Source organism: Pezoporus occidentalis, unplaced genomic scaffold (assembly GCF_034315485.1).
Source record: "Pezoporus occidentalis ecotype Australia unplaced genomic scaffold, CSIRO_AGI_Poc_V1 ctg212, whole genome shotgun sequence".
NCBI classification, from domain to species: Eukaryota; Metazoa; Chordata; class Aves; order Psittaciformes; family Psittacidae; genus Pezoporus; species Pezoporus occidentalis.
Genome location: NW_026913987.1, coordinates 373,779 through 395,810, shown reverse-complemented (window position 1 = coordinate 395,810; position 22,032 = coordinate 373,779). Strand labels below are relative to the sequence as shown.

The window sequence follows — 22,032 nt, the reverse complement described above, 5'->3', positions numbered from 1 at the left end:
GACTAACTTGCTCTCTGTTTATTATTCACTATAAAATGCAGTTACACTTTATGCAGGCAGTTTTCTGTAATAACCATTCATTACAGCCTCCCCTGTAACAGCATGAACAGAAGAACTATAGCTTAAGTATTTGGCCTGAAACAAAACCCTGTGCTATTACTGATGTGCATTGTTGTTACTTACCTGTATATTGAATTATATTAACAAGGGCTATTAAGCTAGATGTTCTCAAGTCCATCTGATTCAAGCAGGAAAAAGACAAGAGCAGCAGTCTTTTTGACCCAAGTCTGCCAGGTGTGCAGTTTACAGAAAATATTTATTTCTACAAGCAATATCATGGCTTTCTCGAGCTTATTGAGAATTGCTGGGCTTTGGCTACAGCCCTCCAACAGCCCCATCCTCAAATAAATGTGTGGAAGGCCCAACAGGAGATCCTGTTTGTCAGGGGAAAACTCAAGTTATTCAATCAGCAATGCTACAAGACCACTTGTGCGTGGTCAGCCTTCTGATCACAGCTGATGAAACCGATCCCTACTACCCCAAAAGTCAAATGGGAATGTGCTAATACCAGAGCAATACAAAAAGCGGATCTGCAGGTGATATGAAAGGTTTGAATGAAACAGCAAAAGCTGAAGAAGGCAAAAAAGGTTTCTGGAAAAACTTGCCTACAGCCTCCAGGAGCTTGTTCTTGGGTTTCAAGGGAAACAGCATTAGAAGCCTCAGCTTCATCTGGTGAGGTCTTCTTGACTGTGGTCCCCTGCCAGACTCCTACAGGTTGGATGCTTTCAACCTAAACATTGAAATGATAGCAGCAGAGAGAAAAGAGTGAACAGAATTATATAACACATAAGAAGCTAAGAAAATCAAATAATATAATGAAAACTGAACTCATTTGCTGAACTTCATTTCACACAGAAGGCAGCCAGGCCATCCTGTTAAACTGGTTAGCCAGAAGTAATGAGTAATTCCTGCTGCTCATCTCTCAAGGCTCCAAAATGGTTAAGAAATAACACTACCATTGTCAAAATGACAGAATTGGCAAGAAGGACAAAAAGATTTCAGACAACACCAATAATGAAGAAATGATTGTGAATGCAGTAGTTATTTGGGGCAGTGCTCCACAGTAATTAAGAATAACAGGTAATACAGCTATCAAGGGCACAGATGAATAAAACTGCTGAAGCCCCAGTGGAGGCATATATCTAGCAATAGATATATCCTCTAGTGGAGGATCCCAGTCACTGGGGCCACAGAGAGGAAAGGGAACCATTCCATTTCCTACGCTGGGTTCAGGCCAACCATGCTCTGCTCTAGAGGTTGATGCCAGCCAGAGCTGGTTGAGTAGCAAAGTACACAAAGAGATATACAAATATTTTGCTGAATGTGAAGAGCACAACGTTCAGCTGGCCAAAGCGTGCAGAATGCTCCTGCTGGTGAGGGCTTCCCTAGACAGCAGAGCTTTGTGAAGGTACCTGCAAATGGGTGCAGTCTTCTTGAAGTTGTTTCAAAGCTTTTCCACTGAAAACTGTAATCCAGAGTATGCCATTAACAGTCATTGCACCTTAACTGACAAAAAAAGTATCTTATTAGCGACTAATAATGAGACTAGCTCTAGTACCTATTCAAATAAGGGAGAAAGAGAAGGGGAAACACACCCATATACAATTTGTGATCTTCAATGGAAATGACTTACATCAGTTTAAACTAATTACAAATTGCTTTTACTGTAGGATGTATTAAAATTGCAAGAGAGCTTTCTAAACACAGTGAGCTATCTGGTTACTAGAACACATAATTTCTTGGTTGTTTGTTTTGCTTTAGTATTTAATATCCAGCATCAAGTGAAAAAACAGTACAACTGTGTCACATTTGGAGACTGTTTGCAGCTGTGCATTAAGTGAATATGTCCTAAAATTACCATGAACTGAGCACATCTCAGTCAAAATTATAAACTTTCAATTTAAAAACTATGTACAGGTGAAGTAGCATATTCATCTTTCTTTTGTTCTGCAGACACATGAATGGCTCCTGTCCCTAGGAGTTTCTGCAGTAGTTTTAAACTCTGTATTCAATATTTGGCATGAAAAGCTGAAGTTTTGCATACTGAGATCCTGCACTCAGTAAAGGCAATGGCACAGTTCCCATTATAGACAGAGTTACTTGTTGTCTATAAACTGGGCTATTATGTCAGTGTAGTATGTGGAAACACCATCCGTGTTCATACTTGATGACTTAATCACTTAGGTTCACACAAGTGAACCATAAATCATGATTTTCCCAAAACAAGAATCTAGCAATAAGCTGGGGGGAAAAAAAAGCATACTCAAGCTTGCAAGAACTCAGAAACCTGACTCTGAATCAGCAGTGAATGAGAACTCAAATCCAAAACATACGTCTAAAATTGCTGATGCCAACATCACAAAACTTGGAGAATCCAAAGCTCACTTTCTTATTTCTGCACCTCTTTATTAGGTTGCATTGTACTGTGGGTTGTGTTCGGCTAAAAATGACCCCCATGCGCACAGATCTGAGTAGGAGCTGGTTTGCCATGATGTCCCATCCTAAAGTTATAACCATGAGCACCACAATGGACTAGTTCATGTTCAGTGCAGCTGGAAGGAAAATTCTATTCTAGCTGCTGGACATAGAAAAAATCCGTGTATATTCTCTAGCAAACCAAATAGATGGTCCCTAATGCTACCCTATGTTATCTCGTCAGGTGCTGGCCCAACAGAAACTGGACTGGGAAGTACTGACTGGCACAGGGGCTTCGTCTTGGGGTGGATTATGATTACAGTCTGAGATGCCTATCTCCTAAATTAGCTTATCTTTAAAACAACTGCATAAAAGGAAATAAACATAGCCTGAAGAGTTGTGAGAAGTACTTGACTTGTTCTGCCACTCAATCGAGAAAGTTAGAGCTGAAAACGGAATTTCCTACAAATCAAAATTACTTGACCAGAATTGTAGACCTGATGGAGTTTAATGATGTCTCATTCTTTTAAATTAGCCTTGAAATCTAAAAAAAGAAAAGAGAAATATGCAGAGTGATGAAAGCAAAACATAATCTAACAATAAAAAGGGTACATGGGTACATGCAATCAAATGAAAAATTCAGGGAAGGGAACATGTCACCAAATGAGAAAGTCCACAGAGGATTTCCGGAACGTCTCTTCTCTTTGTATTGAAAAAGTGATGGAAGAAACTTTTATTCATTTACCTCTTGGGCAAACATTTCTTGTTTGTTGTCATTGCTTTCTCTGAAAGACGTCTTTCAGTTGTAACAGCAGTAAACTCCAGCCACCTCAATGTACACAGCCCTTAACCATGGTTTGTGCACATCACCAAAGTCCTCAGCTCCTCAATGCTTGTGGGTCAGAGCTGGCAACACTGGGGAGTGCAATACCCACAGACAGCTGAGAAAAATGGGCCCAGACCAGTGCAAACCAGAAGTCAGAGGCATCTGCCTTTGCAGCTAATCATAGCTAAAATAAAGTCTATAAGAGACTGACAGTGTTCCCAAGAAAACACAAGAATATGTCCATTTTCTTTTACTGTACAAGTGCATTTGTCACCCATTGCTGTCACCCAAGGATCTTAATGTCTAGATGATTATACAAATGATCAGCAGGTGTAAATGAGCCCTGGAAATATTGACGTGTTACTGGCTGGTGAAGCATTTAACCTTCAAGATGATGCAGCTTCACCCCCATCTGAGAACCCCTGAATACTGAGCACAAGCAGGAGATTGAATTCCAGCTATTTCCATGGAACCAACCTGTCTCCTTGTGTCTGAAAACAATGATGTCCCTAGGAGTTTCTGCAGTAGTTTTAACCTCTGTATTCCATATTTGGCATGAAATTTAGTACAGAGAAAATGTCCAAATTACAAACCTTAGGGTTCTCCTTATAGAAAGAAACAGTCTTTGCTCACTGCACCAGACTTTCAGCCTGGGCTAGAAATCATGTTTGTTCCATAACAGCAAAATCAAGGTCCTGATCAGCAAAGACTGGGAGGTTCAATCTACATCCCAAATCTAAGCAGATAGTTTCTTTTTGCAACTTTAGCTTTTATATCAGTTTCAATCCTTTATGCTTGAAATAGTAAAATTTTAAATGGATAAGCTTTTATTTCCTATAAAGACAGATGCATGCACATGGGGACGTATACATATTCACATAGCATCATCATATACAAACCTCACACCTAGATTAAGTGTGTAATTGTGATGGTTTGCGCTTGATCGGTTTTTAAATAGCACAAAAGCAAATTCCCTCTCACTCATGAATTTTCTGTAAGATGATGTTCTATACCTGTAAGAAACAGTAAACTGGAGAGAACTAAGAGATCATTTCATCTTTTATTTTAAACCCAAGTAGAACATAAAATGAGTATTTCCCCCAGAAGAGTTCTTTTGATTTTAACTAACTTACTACAGTAAAGCAGAGGAGAAGTGTGTTAAAATGACTTCTGTAGGAGCTTTTTTATCTGGCAGAGCTCCTCCAGACCACCCAGGATGGCAGGAGAGCACATCTGGAAGATGCAAGAACAAAACAGGATACTTAGAATCATTTTTCTGGCTCATGGGAGGGAACTGCAGGCCCTCTACACACACACCAACGCAGCTCTGCAGCACTTGATTCCTGTATTTACTCGAAACATTAAAAGAAATCTGATTTAAAGGAGACTCCATATGATATTGCTCCAGAGGGTTTTTTGCAGGGAGTTCACTTGGGGCAATATCCCAGAGCACCATATTCTACACAGATACGGATTCAGTCCTGCAACAAACATTCCCTGCCATGTTCCAAAGTCTGAGGATTTTCCAGCAGTATTTAGGTACTATAAATGTGTTCCTCTGCTGACTACAGTCACCTCCAGCTTTCATAGGCATAAAATATCTTCTAGATCTGATATCTTAGAATCAAACTTTCACAGATGTAATATTAATGAGGTATGTAGTACAGCGTGTGACAGAATTGATCTGAGTTCTAGCTACATGCAGGACCTTCTGCTTTTTATTCCTTATTTAAATCAATGAGAAGGGAAACTTACTTACCAGTAGGTTTGTTCTTTGAAGATGACTCTTATATGTCTGTTTCGCTGAGTTCATAGGAAAGAGACTCTCATGTGTGGAGAAGATAGAAAATAAAAGGTGAATTCCCAAACTATGGCTGGTTTCTACACTTTGCAGTTCCCAGTGCTGCTGGTGTGGTTCTGCAGGGGGAACCCAAGCCTCCTAGCAAAGTGGTTGCAAGGTCAGAAGTAGGTCTTCTGTCCAAATTGCTGCAGGTAAACTTTGCCGGCTCCTTTATTCACACTGAGAGATTCAGATAAATTTCACCAACGCAACTCACTGGACTGACCCTACTCCTCCCACAGTGTGTTGCCTTGGTTCTGAATTTGATGTGTTTTCATTTGTATTTGGTGTATAATTTTCATTCGTGTTATTATTTTCAAAACAAGACATATTTGCTTGCACAGTCATTGCTGACATTTCCATCCTGCTATTAGGAAAACAAAGATGATGATTCTGATGTGGTGTTATGGTTTAACCCGAACTAAACACCTCACAGCCCCTTGCTCACTCCACTCCACAACAGTTTAATACTTAAAATAAGTTATAATATACTACTACTAATAATAATCATAATAATAATAAGGAAAAAAATGAAAGGAAAGGAAAGGGAAAGATATAAAGCACAAAAATCCCCAAACCAACAAGCAAAGGTGCTTCCCAATACAATTGCTCAGCACCCACTGACTGATACTCAGCCTGACCCAAGCAGTAATCTGCCCCCCAGTTTCTATCCTGGGCATGATGTGCTCTGATATGGAATATCCCTTTGGCTGCTTTGGGTCGGGTGTCCTTCCTCCCAGCTTTCCTTGCCCCTCCTCACTGGCAGAGCATGAGACTGAAAAGTCCTTGATCAGGGTAAGCGCTACTGAGCAACAGCTAAACCATCCGTGTGTTATCAGCACTGTTCTCAGACAGAAGCCGAAAACCAGCACTATACCAGCTACTAGATGGAGAATTAACTCTATCCCAGCTGAAACCAGGACATGTGGGAACATCAGGTAGGCACTCTCCCACATAAGGTTTTTAAAGCAAAGTGGCCTAAGTTGTCTTATTTTGGCAGACACATAATATTAGAATCAAAAACCAGAAAGAAGCAGCATTTGTCATTCTGTCTTCCCTTCTGCTCTGACCCCAGTCCTAATTAAACTTGAATGATGCTGAACAGAGCCAAGCTTAAATATAAACCATTGTAGAACCAGCAATTCTTCCAGCATGCAAGGAGCCTAGAGGGATATCCAGTTCTCCTGCTCTCAGATTTCAGACCATGACCCTCAGTGCTTTACCCTGGTGAGAGCTGAAGACCTCCAAGGTCAGTGAGGTCTCTGGAGCACTGTGGGTTACTGTTCTTGTGATTAATTACACCCTAAATGAAAAACATTTTCCCTTATCTCCGGTCCTTTGCTTCAATTTATGTTCCCTGCCTGTTATTTTTCTGCAGTGCACACAAGTAAAGAGCCTGGCTCTTCCTCATTGTTGCCGGGAAGTAGATATCAAGTCTCCTTCAAGCAGGTCCAGTTCCCTTGGCTGCCTCTTCTAATTTCTTTACCATCTTGTCTGTCCTCCAGTGGCCTTACTCCAGTTCATCAGCATCTCCCTTATACTCCCCTCATCCAAACGTGGATGAAGTGCTACAGAAAACTAAGAAAAGTGCAAGGACATAGAGTGGCCGAGGAAAACATAACCAATCCAAACCTTAAATATCACATACAACTACTAAAACCCAGCATCATTAAACCAATACACCCCACAGCCAGACTGCTCACAACTGGTGTAAACAGTCCTATACTTCCTGGTCTCAGAGAGTCAGGCACCTCATCTCTTCCTTAAAGGCATCCTTATTTCAATTCTGGAAATGAATCTGAAAACATACTATGGAGGTGGTTATATGCTCCAGCAGATCCCTGGATAAGTAACAAAAGAAATTACTTATCGTGAAAGCAGGCATTTAACTGTCTCCCAGAGAGAATAATGTTGCCAAGAGCATCAAGATGCACTCAGGTGCTTCCAGCTACATGGGCAGAAGACACTAATGACAAAGTTTCTTCCTAAACATGTTATTTGCCCATATTATTTGCTTAAGATTCATCTTTATTCCTCTACTACCAGTGACAGTTATCCAGGAACTTGTGTAGTTCCAGATCAGGAATCTAAACTGACAGTCGATTAGGTTGGAAGTGGAGAGAAGTAGTAAAGGAGGACATTTTAATTTTATCTTACAAAATAACTACCTTTTCCTACACCTGGATGTGTCACTGCTCCAGCGACTGATACATCTGAATTACGGTGGATCCAATTAGTTAAATTTCATGCTACTTTTCTCCAGGAGCTCTGCATAGTCTACCAGCAGATACAGGTTTTCTTTATGCTTAGGCAAGAACTGCTTGTTCTAAATACTGGGCCACCTCATGAATAGCACTAGTAATTTATGGCTTTTACTCTGAGCATTTTACCAGTGATAGCTTTAGATATTAGCAAACTCATCAGACAATAGCACAGCATCTAAGAAAGGCTCAGTCTCCCCACCCCGCTCAGCTCAGAAGCAGAAAAGCTAGCTGACAGGGGTTTGATCTGCTCCCTATTTAACAAGTATCACATTTTAGTGCAGTAATCATTTTCTCCTTGCTCTCTCTGAAGTGGGAAGTGACGTTAGCAGCATTCTCTTAACAACATGAAAGATTAAGGAGTCGATTTCCAAACTGCTGCAAGAACCCACAATAGGCAGGCAGGGGGAAGATGAGAATTAACAACAAAAACAAAATACAAATGGTACAGGAGTCAGGCTGAACGAGCAAATTGCACTTTTGAAGCAAGGCACAGGGCTTGGCTGCATGTTTGCCTTGGAAGAACTGTAGGAACTGTCTCCTAAGGCAATCAGGAGTGGTTAAGGTGATAGGGAAGCTCTGCAGAGCCAAACCTGAGCTACAACTGCTCTGCACAAAGGGACTGAGGAGGGGGAGTGTGATTTCATTCCCCTTTCACACACCAAACAGATCCTTCTCACTGCCTGAGTTAAGCTATAAATAAGAGTGTTCTGTCATCATCTGTGTTCTGCCCGCTCTGTTCTCCTTAGGGATGGCTCTGGTGTGCCTGTGTCCCTCATGAAAGAGCAGGAACTCAGAGGAACCTCACCGGAGCCTTGTGCTGGGGACATTTAGATAGCAGGTGCCCCTCTTCTCATGCTAGACATGCTTCAAGGTCTTTGTGATGGAGGCTTGGAAAGCCCCCCAGATAGCGGTTTTTCAATAGCAGGAATTACAAAGTCCACTCTTACATTAACAGATTAAACATTAGTGAAGGAGCACTCAAGTGCAGCTTACTGTATCTTCTCATAGAGCACACAATGTGCAATGCTTTCAGATGCAGGTGCAGTCTGCGCCAAACACAAATGCTAAGGCAAAACAGAAGCAAAGACATGGTTCAGCTAAGGACCAGCCTCACGCACCTCAAGCAAACCTGCATCTGGGGAGTTTCCATAGAATTCCAGAATCCCAGACTGGTTTGGGTTGGAAGGGACCTTAAAGCTCATCCAGTCCCAACCCCTGCCACGGGCAGGGACCCCTTCCACTGGAGCAGCTTGCTCCAAGCCTGTGTCCAACCTGGCCTTGAACACTGCCAGGGATGGGGCAGCCACAGCTTCTCTGGGCACCCTGTGCCAGCGCCTCAGCACCCTCCCAGGGAAGAGCTTCTGCCTAAGAGCTCATCTCAGTCTCCTCTTTGGCAGGTTAAAGCCATTCCCCTTGGCCTGTCCTTACAGGCCCTTGTCCAAAGCCCCTCTCCAGGTTTCTTTTAGGAAGACTGCTTTAAGATCTCCTTTTTCTTTTAAAAAGGAAAATAAGCTTATTTTGTTTCCCTTAAAAAAAAAAAAAAAAAGAAAAGGAGATCTCTGTCTATATAAATGTCGTGTGAATGAATGTACTGCTGTGACTTACATTTTCACTTTCCTCCAACTCCAGGTTTTTACCTGGGATGGGAGGAAAACGTTCCTCTCAAGTCATGTAACTCAGCCTAAAGCAGCCTGTCTAACTCAGAGACATGCTGTAGCCTGAAGAAGTAGGATCACTTGGTAAAGTGATAGTCACATGCAGCCAAAGATGCTCCAATTGCTTCTCAGGCTTCATGCCCTTAAATAACGTGATAAGAGCAGGGAAGTGACAGAGACGGTGACTAATGTGGCTCCTTTTCCCCTATGTGGCTTCTCATTTGCTATCTTGTCTATGTAGAATACAAAACCTTCCAGGCATAGGCTTTTCATTCCCATGCAGCATGTAATACAGTGGGACCCTAAGTCACGCCTATGCATATTTCCCTAATTTTTTTGTATTATACCACATCATCTTGGGGGTTGTTAACTTCTGCATTTTTAACACAGGACAGGAATTCAGAAAAGGGCTCATAAAAAGCAGAAGCACCCCATAATGCATTTTAATAATATTTTCTGTTTTACAAATCCCCATCCTCTTGCATTTGGAGAACATAAAGGAGTTCAGCTTCCCTTTCAGGTTCCCTTCCCTCCCAACAGACACTGAACAATTTAACTCCCTTATTTTTCTGGATGGCTGCATCCGCTCCGCATGGGGCTGATTTATACAGGACATTAGGGCTCCACGCTCAGCAGCTTGCTAATCTTTCAAAAAGAGTTCAGTGCATCAGCTCTTTCTGGTGCTCTGTCTCTGTGTGTGTGCATGCCTATATATTTTATATAATTTATATGTATATATTACATATATGCACATAATATACACACATTATATATTATACATAATATGTATGTGCACACAGGGAGCACCAGACACATACATATAGGTGTATATATATTTTTATGTGTGTATATATGTATATATATTCATGTGTCTATGTATATATTTTTTACATATATATACACACACGCACACATATGCACTTTTTATTTTCCCTTGTGAGAAGGCAATACTTTTGGCTCAGGATGACACAATTATTTCAGTTGATGTGGGCAAATGAGTGGACAACATCAATACCAGTACTAAATATTTCACTAAGGCAGAGATCTTTCAAAACAATGTTTAAATATATTCAGTGGGTCACACAGGAGCACTCAAGGGCACATACATGGTCCGAATATTAAAGTTTTACATTGCAGCTCAAAAAAAGCTTAAATCAAGTGGATCTTAACTTAGTCCAAGTGAAGAAGTTATAAATCAAAGTGTGCCATGCTACAGCAAGTACCCCAGGATGATAAACTGAGTAGCTCCTAAATTGCTCTAAAGCCAGCACAAACACGTGATGCTTCCTGAAGCTTGAGACTGCGTAAAAACCAATATTACATGAAAAGGAGAAAAAGAAACAACCATTCCTTGCTCTCTCTAACCTGCTACAGGATGCAGTTCTAGGGGTCATTTTTAAACATAATTTTTCTGGAAAAGGAATCCTTTCAATTCACTGGTTACACAGAAACAAAAGCAAAAGCAAAAGTTTAATCAAGCTCCATCTCCTGCTCAGGAGGCCACCCCCCCCTCCAGGTTTAGTCTCTCTTAGACCCACTCTACACAGCCCCCCAGAAGGCCATATTTCACAGCAGAGTCAATAGGGACTACAGGTGTCTGTAGGGACACTAGGAAAACAAAGAGAAACCCATCAAAGGGAGGAATTTGGTGTGCAGAAATTAGAGCACACTGAATTCTCACATGACCCCTCTCTTAGAGCAAGCCGTGCTCCTGAATCTCAATCCTCCTTCCACACAGATTAACATGGATTAACGGCTGGCAGACTGATAGGTCCTAAAATGCAGCTGCAGCTGGGGATTGTGGGTGTCATGTCACTGCGTTCCTGCCATGCCAGACTTGGAACCATTTAATGTTTTCATTGATGACGAACAATAATATTGTCAGAGTTTGCTAATGGCACAAGGGTAGAAAAGTTGTAGAACCACAGAATCAACCAGGCTGGAAAAGACCTTTGAGATGGTCAAATCCAACCATTCCCCAGCACTGCCAAGGCCACCCCTAACCCATGGCACTGAGGCCTCATCTCCACGCTGTGTGAACACTTGCAGGGACGGTGACTGCAGCCCTGCCCTGGGAAGCCTGTTCCAATGCCTGACATGTTTTAAAACAGCTGAATGTGATGTGTCAACTCTGTGACCAAAGAGCACTGCAGGATGGGGCCATCACCTCCCCTCCCCAATACTGCATTGGGAGTGATGTTAGTGTCTGCCTAAGCACATGATAATACTCCCTTCCAGCCTTCTAAAACTGTGACATCAGGCTTCTGTATTTCCCTATTCAAAACGCTCTGTAGGAATGACATTGTGATGATGGTGCTGGTGCTGAAAGAGGTGGAGACATTGTTTTAAATATAGCCCAGGAGGATCCTTGCAGGGGCCACTCAGGTGTTACAAATTTACTGCTAAAATAACCCTTGCTCAGCATTTTATCAGGAATATCAATCCTGCCCTGTCTTAACTGGGCTGGGTGCTCATATCCCAACTGAGATACTTAGAGCTGCTTGCTTCTGTAGTCCTGCAGTGCCATGACATAGGTCACTTGTACCTTGCTAAGCCATATTAGTCATTGTTTTCTTTCCTAGATTCCATTTTCTGTGGGTTTTGCATACCGTTTTAAAAGCATTAATGTCAGTTTTCATACGTTTGCTACTAAAATTGAAAATAGTTTTTTGTGTTGCTTTGAATAAGGTCTGAAGACACCATGAACTCTCAACAGTAAGGTGATATTCGCCTCCGTAAGTGCAGTTCTTCTGTATTTCTAAAGCAAATGCAGATAACCTCAAGCAATCTCAGTCTTCCACTGAAATTCAGTTGCAGAGTCCTTTTGAATGGTAATATATAGGAAAGCTGTCATCTCATCATTCAAGAGCTGTGGTCCATCACTTTAAACACCATTATGACACTGGCTGAGAAGAAATGTCAATGTTATTGTTTTTGTATATTTAGAATAGATGAGCTCTCTGGCCTCTTCAACCAGCACAAATGTTGTTTCCAGCCTGAATTCCTACAAACACTAATTTGATGGATTGTCCATAAGGACAAAAAAAAGGAAACCCCTAAAATTCTGACACTGCCACGTTGCCTCCACATGCTGGCATTTCCATTGAGGCCATTCTTGGCCTGGGTCAGTGAGGGACTCCAAGGGTCACCATACCTTGTTCATACTTCTGGACAAAGCTTTAGACCACCTTACTTCAGAGAGGGACCGGTGCTGAGGCATTAAATGCCTGAGTCAATGGTCTGGCTCTTGCAGGCATAGGCCTGACACTAGCTCTTATTATATTTTGGATTTACCTACCTAAAACTTGTCCAAATCTAGTCTCTGGCTGAAGTTTCTCCTCCAGGTGAAAACTAGTCTTAATTTTCTCAGAAATTCTTCACTAAAATATTGTTCCAATGTTAGAATATGGAAAACAGATTTTTTTTACATCCGGTTTTCATGTGAGAATCATTATTTTCTTACAAATTTTATTCTTTTTAGGGGAGGTTTTGGGGTCAGCCAAGGTGAAACATGAGCAACTTGCTCCAATACCAAGTAAGTTGTCCTGATTCCAAAGAAATGCCATTCACTTTGTGGGACCTACTTCATCTCTGGCCATGTCTGTCCCAACCCATGGTGCGGAGATAACATTTGTATAACAAAGCCGCCACACAGGCAACTACCAAGTCCCTAGGTCAAACAAGTTCTGCATATTTTGTGCTGTGTAACTCAGATGAGGATTGAACCTGTGCAATACCAGTGTCTGCTTTGGAAGCTTGCACATGATGCTGATTGGATTTGCTTTATCCTGTCAAAAAAGCAGCAGGAGCCAATCTCTAAGAAATATTAAATCATTAGTGTACTCTTCCTGAAGGATGGCTCCATTACAGACTTACAGTAATACGTTATAATCCTAAACCTAGTGGCTACTTTGGAAATCAGGGAAGAAGTGCCAATATACCACAAATGTGACCTAAAACAGGTATCTTGGGTGGGGGGTGGTGGTGGTGGTGGTGGTGGTGTTGAGTGTATAAAAAGAAGAAAGAAGTGGCTATTGCAATAATACAATAATACTGTAGTGTCCGTTGTCTCTGTGCTGCTGAAACGGGAATTTCACCCCACTGAAGAGGGAGAAAATTCAGTAGAGCTATTCGCAGGCAAAGATCAATGGAAATCTGAGAGGACCTGGTCTCCAAATGCCTCCATGGAGAGTGGGCATCTCCCTGCCTGAGGGGCAGCTGCTGGAAGCCACCTGCCATGCTGAGGAGGACTTGAAGAGGGGCACAGCCCCTCCTGCCTGATGGGAGACCTCCATGTCCAGCTCCTGCCTTCTCCCATTTGGAGATTAAGGCACAACTGATGTGACCCCTTGCATGCATCTGATGAAAACTCTGTGGGCCACAAGTACGTTTTCTTTTCAATAATAATTCCCAATTTCAAACTAAAGCTGTGTGAGAGAAGAAGAACAGTTTGATCACGTTGCAGTCCTGTTTAAGCTCAGCTTGTCTTCAGTTCAGTTCAGTCCCAAAACCTCCAATTCCATGGACTCAGGTGGCCAGCTGAATGACATCTTCCTGTGGGTAACCACATCCTTAACATACTTCTATCTCAAATTGGTGACAGACCCTGAAGCCGCCTCAGTTTCTTGTTCTGAGAGTCCTCAAACTTAACTTGAGAGAAATAATGACTTTTCCTGTCCCAGGTACCAATTTGAATTAAATAACCATTGGGAAGATTTTTTTGTCAGCTTCCTGGACTAAACATGGTGTGAATAGGTTCAGCTTCACATGGAATCACAGCAAGGCAGCTCTCTTGGGCCTTTACCAGTATCTAATGAGCTGAAAACTGGAGCATCATTTCTTTTTTAGCTACACAGTTCTGGTATGAATGCCACATAATAAGCAGAGGCTCTTCTCTGTGAGGGTGCTGAGGCGCTGGCACAGGGTGCCCAGAGAAGCTGTGGCTGCCCCATCCCTGGCAGTGTTCAAGGCCAGGTTGGACACAGGGGCTTGGAGCAAGCTGCTCCAGTGGAAGGTGTCCCTGCCTGTGGTAGGGGTTGGAGCTGGAGGAGCTTTAAGGGTCCTTCCATCACAAATCAGTCTGGGAGTCTATGAAATGCCACAAATCAATCAGTAACCTTTGAAAAAAAAAATGTTTATTGAAGTAATTTCTTTTTAATTAAATTTTTATTCATAGCCAGGTACTATTGCTTCCACCCTTGGCTTCATAGCATAGCATCATACTCAGCACAGGAAGGGAAGCGTGCAGTCTTCCCTTGCCATATGCTAATTTGGCAGAGTGACATCAGCTTGAGCAAGAGAAAACCAACATCCATAGAGATTAAAAATATGAAAAACTATCACACCAGCTAGCAATTTCAATTGGATTACGTAGGGTTTTTTTCCTGTTGGAAGCCTCCATTCTCTGGTTTCCCACGCCGATTGTGTGCCCGCACAGACAATCACTTCACAGCCTCTAATGAATTGAAAAAAATAAAGCTTTGAACCCCAGCTTGGAAGTCTGCAGTGTTGGGAGCTCTGTTTGCCAATATGGACGTGGGGTTGGTATTTTTAACGAAGACTACATGCTTCTCCTGGGGGCTGAGGAGATGAACCCAGACAGCACATCCCACTCCTGCATACCGACTCCAGCAATGACAGGTCCCAGCCAGTGCTCCTGCTCTGAGCTGCTTGTACCAGCTCACCCCCATCCTCTCCCTGCACTAAGCAGGATGGCCTACAGCCAGAAATGGGGGAGGAGTTTCACATTTGTTTCCAGGGGAAAAAAAAATCAAGCCTGAAATGATAGAGCCTCATAAGTTCTGCTGTAAGAGGGAAACGGTGTCATGAAACTGAACAACTGCACAGATCTGTACATATCGGGACAGCAAAAGCTATGAGGTAAATCCCTGGTTATCTAAGCCTTGGCAGGAGGCAAAAATGATCTCACTCTTAAAGATCAGACAAAGGTATATGGTCAGATCCTCAGCTGGTTTAACAGATGGGGTTGTAACTACATCCACCTCTTTACACCAGCTTTTTTTACAAATCAAGATTTTTTTTCATGGAGAATGTTTTCCGCAGTGCTGCATTTCCCTTATGCAGTTTTGAACAGATTATGGCAATGATTCCTTTTATTAAGCCATTTTTATTCTAATCTTTTGCCCTTTTCACTTCATGCCATGGATTTGTCAGGGTGTATTCCAATATAATAGTGCAGATGCTCTGCAACACCATCAGTCTGTTCATGAAGCAAAGGGCAGTTCTTGAAGGAAATGCAAACATGAGTGTAGCATCAACTTAAAAAATGTCTGAAGCTGATATCAGTTAGTATTTCTTCTGGCTTTTTAAAGGGACCAAACACAGGAAATAAAGGTGTCCAACAAAAGTGCTGACATGGCACTACTGCTCAAGACAGTCAAAATAGCATGAGACACTGAAGAGAAAAAATTCTTTGCCCCAGACACAAGCAGCCTGGGGCAGAAATGTAAAACCAGTAACTTGCCCAGGCCACTGCAGCAGCTAGCCAGCAGAGAAATACTGAGGGCTTCTGAAGCACCTGCCCCATTGCAAAACATCAAAAGGAGCTCTGTTTTTCTCTCTTTTCTCATATCAACTGTCTGTTGCACCCCTCAAGCTCTCAGCCAGCAGGCTGAGTGCAGTGGTCATGAAGTTATGAACATTTCCCCCTTCATCACCCTGACAAATGCCAGTGCTCACTTTAAATGGAGTAACTGAGATCAGGCTGCAAATGTCAACAGATGTTGGGAAGATTGTGTTTACATACAGGATACAAGAAATCATCTGGAAAGTGGGAGAGAACCAACCAGAAACAGGCACCACACCATGATATAAACCAGTGATCAGCCACCTGCAAACACATGTACCTGCCCCTGCACCGTGTGGCTCCAAAAAGAGCATCATTGAACTGGGGCAGCTTCAAAGAAAGGAGATCCAAAGAGGGGAAGCAAATGTGACCAGAGCTTCCCAGCAAGGGATTAGTGAGCAGGGCAGACTCTTCATCTCCAGAAACTGACACCTGGGAAAAGCTTTTTAGAGCCTTGGGTGTCTGGGCCATGCTCAGTGATGCTCCCCAGGTATCCTGGGTTCAGCAGTAGCAGTCATTTTTCTCCTTGTTAGTAGCAGCTGGTGCTGTGCTGGTGCAGGAGACATAGAAGCTGCCAGCGCAGTGGGCTCAGAACTTTCTGCCCTAAGTGGAGTTCAGCTGTAGGATTATACACAGGATATCATGGATATAAAATAATACATAATTATACAGTGAAAATACCCACCTCAGCTGAGTTCTAGGACAAAAGTCCTCTAAGGGGCCATTAAAGCCCAGGTACCCCCTATAGCTTGGGACGTCTTTGAACATCAAAATGCACCAGAGCAAATACCTAGATGCTACTTCACAGCTGCTCTTGGCCATGGCTGGAGACATGCTCCTCATCTGGCTGCTATTTGTTCTCTGGAGCTTGCCTCTCAATCCCACCAGGCTTATCTCCACATCACTGTCAGAGAGGGGGGACTGGCACAAACACAGCACCAATGTACTCCAGTACAGTAATTACTTTATTCCATCTGTAAAGATGTTTATAATGAGCATAAAGACATATCCTCATTTTCACTGCTCTACCGTATTTTCTCTCTCTAAGCATCTCCAGCATCAAACAAGAAATTCAGAGCTTTGTCATTTTTCTCTCTGAAGCATCCATCAGTAACAAGGCAATCCATGAGCACGGGAAAAAAGATTTGGGACTCACATCCCCTCTTAATGCACGCTGCCTGTGTTTTAGTTTTACATACAGGGGCTATTACAGGTATGTGATTGTGTTCACCTCTGGTGCCTTGTGTTGCTCAGGTTTAGCAGAAGCCCTCACTCGCTCCCCACAAAGCTCTGAAATGGTGACACCAGTTCTCCTAAAACCTCAGATCCACTCTTCTCTTTTTGAAAATGAAAAGTTAAATGAACCTCATCTACCCCCTAGACAACATGGAGCTGGAGAACGAATAAACCAAATGAGCACAGTGAAAGCTAGACATTTTATAAAAGATTAAGGTGAATACTAATTAATCCATCTGACTGGATGAGTCCCATTTGCCTCTACTAAAACCTGGCCCAGATTGCCTGATGGTACCCAGCAGACACAGCAGGCAAGGGCCATTCATCCTACTGTTTCCTGTTTCACATCAGATTTGTACCTGTCTGACAATATATGAGGTAGCATGGATACCATCAAGTAATTTGGGGGCAGAGGTATTAAAAGATCACATGACATTTGGCAAAAACGTAACTTCTACTTTGATCATTTCTCATTCCTTCTTCATCATTTTAAGTGGTGAAAGTGACTTGGAAAAAAGCCCTCTTTGGTGCCTGGTTTGGTTTGTTGCAGTCTTGGTGCTGACAGTGGGTCTTGGGCAAGCTGCAAAGATCACAGCGTGGGTATAATGAGCTGGGTTATCACTTGCACAGTACCAAAGGCCCAAATGCAGGTGGAGAAGAGAGATTCCAATAGGAGCTGGCTCATTCCTGGAATGCTGTGGCTTTCTGAGCCATGAGTGCATGCTGCTCCTCACCTGCATCACCATGCTTCTCATTATGTGCTGAATTAGGCACCACCAAAGTCCATCCCACATCCAGGGAAGGGTATAAATACCCTTGCACTTGGCAGCTCCCTTGTTTGTGCTTTTGTCTTTGCCAGCTCTTCTTTCTGCTGGCATAACACTCCATGTTAGCAGAATGGGAAAATTAATAGGAAAGCACTCAGACTGCAAGATGTGCTGAAATGATACTAATCACATATCAGTGCTTATTACGAGTACAAGTCAGTACACCTAACTACTGAATGCCTCCTGAAACCACCCTGGGTTGTTCCAACCCCTTCATCTCTAGCTCTTTGTTCTTCAAAGAGAAAAAAATGACAGACTTGAGTTGAATTACGTGCAGAAGAGGGGTGGTGGGCACCTCAGAGTGAGACAGTGCCTACTGAATTAGCAACTAGTCATGGAAGACCTTCACCTAGCCACTGCTGGGAAGGACTGAACGCGCTGCCGCAAATCCAAGAGGTTGAGCTCACAGATGCAGCAGCATTTTGGGATCCTGCAGTGCTTGAGAGCTCAGAACACCTCAGCTTGGGTTTATTCTGCAGACCATGCTCAGAAAAGATATTTTGTGACAGGCAGGTAGGGCCTGATGGCCTTGATCTGTCAGCTGGTACCACAATGACCTGATGTATTTGACTTTCCAGTTGCAACCAGCAAAATGGAAATTGTTGGTGCAGCTCAACAGACCACCATGTGTGGTTTTCAAACAGAAAAAGTTGTTGACTTCTTGTCTGGTTTTGATGTAATTTCTGAAATGTGCTTGCCATCAGGACATCTCAGCTATGGCTATTGTACTTTTAATCCCCACTTCATTTAAATTCAGTCCCCTGTTTAAACCTGACTGTTGCTACCACAACTGTATTTTTTTTCCTCTAGTCTTGTCATGGCTAGCATATAAAATTCAACTCTATGCCGAGACCTAGAAAGGGGCTATTAGCAGCTTAAATCTTATTTACACACTAATGTGAAGGCATCAGTAGGGCTTATGTGATGCTTAATTTATGTGCCAGCTTTCTGCACAGAAACAACCTGTACTCAGAAGAATAGATTTTAGGACAAAGAGAAGTCTTAAGCTCATAGTTTTTATGACAAATACTGCCTGTGACTCCTGTTTCTTCAGCTTTGGAAGCTCCTGTTTCTTTCCAAATGACAGAAGATGAAGAAAGAGGTCCTGAAAAGAGGTCCTGACCCTCCACCCTTTTATCTGGACAAAATTAGATGCTGCTCTGTGACAAGCCTCCAGAGAATTGCAGTGATGTTCTCAGAGAAAGGCAGCGCCATGATCTGGGCCCCTTGCCTTTCTTTGCTACAGGAAACCAGTGCAGACCAAGATAGACTCTACAACAAAAGTGTTTTGCAGCATGCGTCCTCTGTCTGAGGGTGTTTTGCTATTGCATTATTTTATGTTGCTTTGTTAATGTATTAATTGTTTAGAATCCCAAAGGATTTATATTAATAAAGTGACAGCAAATGACATCCAGGTCTCCTGCTGCATTTCTTGGTGCATTTGGTTGCAAGAACAGCAACGCTGAGAAAGGAAACCACATACGAAATAGGTTTGGCCCTATTAGCAAGTGACTGGAGCAGTTCACAGTAATATTTAAAGAAAAGCAGAAGAAGCTATAAAAGATTTCTGTAAAGTAGGTTTTGTCATTTAGATATTTTCAGGGTGAACTGACCTGGTTTCCACAGTTCTTCAGTGAGATAAGCAGACAATTCTCAGTCTTCTTTCTGTAAAGATAGAGGAAAGCTCCGCTCTCAGCTTTAAACAGTGTAATGTAAAATGTGTAATGCATTACACACCCCATTATATTAGTCACCTAACCTGGATTTGTGGCTAGACTTGAACTGACACACAATATCACCAAAAGATTCCAACCAAGATTCTAGACTGTTCATGCTTGGTGGTGTTGAGGCACATAAGGATAGACAGCAGGAGACAGAGGCAAACTAGAGGGTCCATGTTCAAAAACAAAGAGCAGAAAGGAGGAAGAGTAAGTAAAGACTAGAAGCATTGTTACAAGTCACCAAGAGTCTGGAAACAGGTAGAGAAATCATCACTCTCTGGCCTCTTTCTCCAGCCTACTCCACACCAATCCCCCAGTTGAACAAGACCTGCTTAGACTCACCTTTGTGCTGTTACCAGAATGACTTGTTTCCAGAGACATTGCCTAAAATAAAGTTAACTCATAATCAAGCTCTTCCCCCTCCAAAACTTTCTGAACACTTGGAGTAACTGAAAAATCTATATATCAAAAAAGGTGTTTCTTCTTGTGATTATAAAGTGAATGGGTTTTCTGTGTCAGCACAGCAACACAAAAGATGTTCTACCTTGGTTAACGCCTGTGAAAACTGGTGAAATTCCTCTGCTTTCTTCAGAGTGGTTTTCTGAAGAGACTTGTCAGTGTGGTAGATTGGAGGAAAGCTTAATGAAAAATGCACTGGTGCTTCCTAGCTAGACTCATACTGACATGAGAGATGTTTGGCAATACAGTTCAGTTTCAGTAGTGTGGCCTTGAGAAGAGATAAGAAGAGGCATTATTGACAGTGGTGAAGATAGTAACATCAAGGAAACCAAATCTCTTGTCTAACAGTTTGCCACAAGGTTCTGAATATTTAGTATTTATTTTAAATATGAATGCACCGCTTCAGTTCAAGTTTACCCCCCAAAAAATAATTGCTTTAATCCTCTAGTTTTGAATGTAGATGTCTAATTAGTAGGCCAGCTATAAAAATAAAAGTCATAAAAAAATACAACTAAAAATCACATGTAACAGTTCTGCAGTCTAGAACTCGTGGTTATGTGAAGAAAACCTTAACAATATTGTTCCAGTCGTATTTGACCTACTGTAATACCTCCACACATGCATGCAGTGGAAATGGTAGATGAATCTGAGTTTTCCTGCATGTACAAAGGTAAAAGATGCTGTTAAGAGGAACTGGTCTTTGCTTGATTAGAGAAGAGAGAAAGATCCTCTTCCTTTGGCAGTAGTGTTGAAACTAAAATTAATATAAAGAGAGTGAGAAAGTGTTACCAAGAGGTGTGCATGGGCAGGGAGGGCTGGACTCCCAGAGCTTTGCTGTGCCACAGCCACCTTCTGACAGCTCCAGCTCTGCTGAGCAAAGGGAACGAGGATTAAGTGCAGTAAACTCGAATTTGAGTTGAGAAATTTGGGTTCACAATGGGGAGCAGACCCGCTGAGAAAGAGGCAGCAATTCCACCTACACCCCCCCAGCCCCAATCTTTCAGAGCACAGCTGAGCTGTCAAGGAAAGAAATGACATGAAAAGGAATCCAACTTGTATTGTGCCCTTCACTGCAACATCTGCTCTGCAACTGAAGGTCTGAGATGGGTGATAAGATAATCAAATTGTTCATCAAAGCTGTTTTGCCATGTATGCTGGATGAGGAAGCGCCGTTCCTATTACTTGATTGTACTGGAAAGAGAGGGAGGACGAATTCAGGCACTGAGTAACCTCTAAAAACCACCCAGAGGTACTTGAAGAATAAAGCTCATGGGTTTCAAGCCAAATACACACACCAGGGACAGCCTCTGGTGGGAATTCACAGTATTTTCTGCACCTCCATGCTTGGATAATGCTGCTCAAGGTGTGGCAGGGATTGCATCCATCAGGCTGTCATGTACAACGAGGAGAGTTTAATTGTTGACAACATTTATGCCCCTGTGTTTTTCTAGATCTGGCTGACCCACTTTTCTTACTGAAAAATTGGCATTATTGAACCATAGAACCATTTAGATTGGGAAAGATGTTTAAGATCGAGTCCAACCGTTACCCCAGCACTGCCAAGTCCACCACTAAACCACACCCCAAAAGTCACACCTGCATGTCTTTTTTGTACCTCCAGGGATGGTGACTCCACCACTGCCCTGGGCAGACTGTTATCATTCAAATAAATCTGGACAGCAAATGTCTACTGTGAGTGCTGGCAAGGAGGTGACAATAGGCTCATTTTATTGCTGCAGAATTAGAAATAAAACCTAAAATCTATAAACCCCCCTACACTTACAGAAAGACACTGGAGATGGGTTCTTACTGGTCATTTCATAGAGTTTTAAGTCTAGATTTGCACAGAAGCATCTTTGTAAAACAATGAATCATTCATGTACCCATCAGCAGTTTTTCCCCTTTTGATCATCTGCTCCCCCTTGGGCTTGTTCAGTAAAATAAACTGATATTCCACAAGGAAAATAAAAAAAGGGACTTTCTTCTTTACTGAGAAGCTCAAAAGCACACTTGGCAGGCTGTGTGCTGAGACAGGCTGCTGATCCAAACTGAACTGGATGTCTCAGAGCTGTGCAAGATGAAGGCATGGAAGGACGTCCCTGGTGAGGTACTCTTCATAAGGGACTGTAACAATAGGACAAGA

The 22,032-nt window shown here is 42.4% G+C and overlaps 1 long non-coding RNA gene across 1 annotated transcript; it reads right to left on the bottom strand.

The window, feature by feature from the left end:
* Nucleotides 1–301: 301 nt before the first annotated feature.
* On the bottom strand, nt 302–19,398 carry LOC134164169 (uncharacterized). The gene is made up of 2 exons (XR_009965031.1): nt 19,323–19,398; nt 302–790 (listed from the first exon to the last, which is right to left on the bottom strand). It is a non-coding gene; the product is annotated as an uncharacterized LOC134164169 (long non-coding RNA).
* Nucleotides 19,399–22,032: the final 2,634 nt, after the last annotated feature.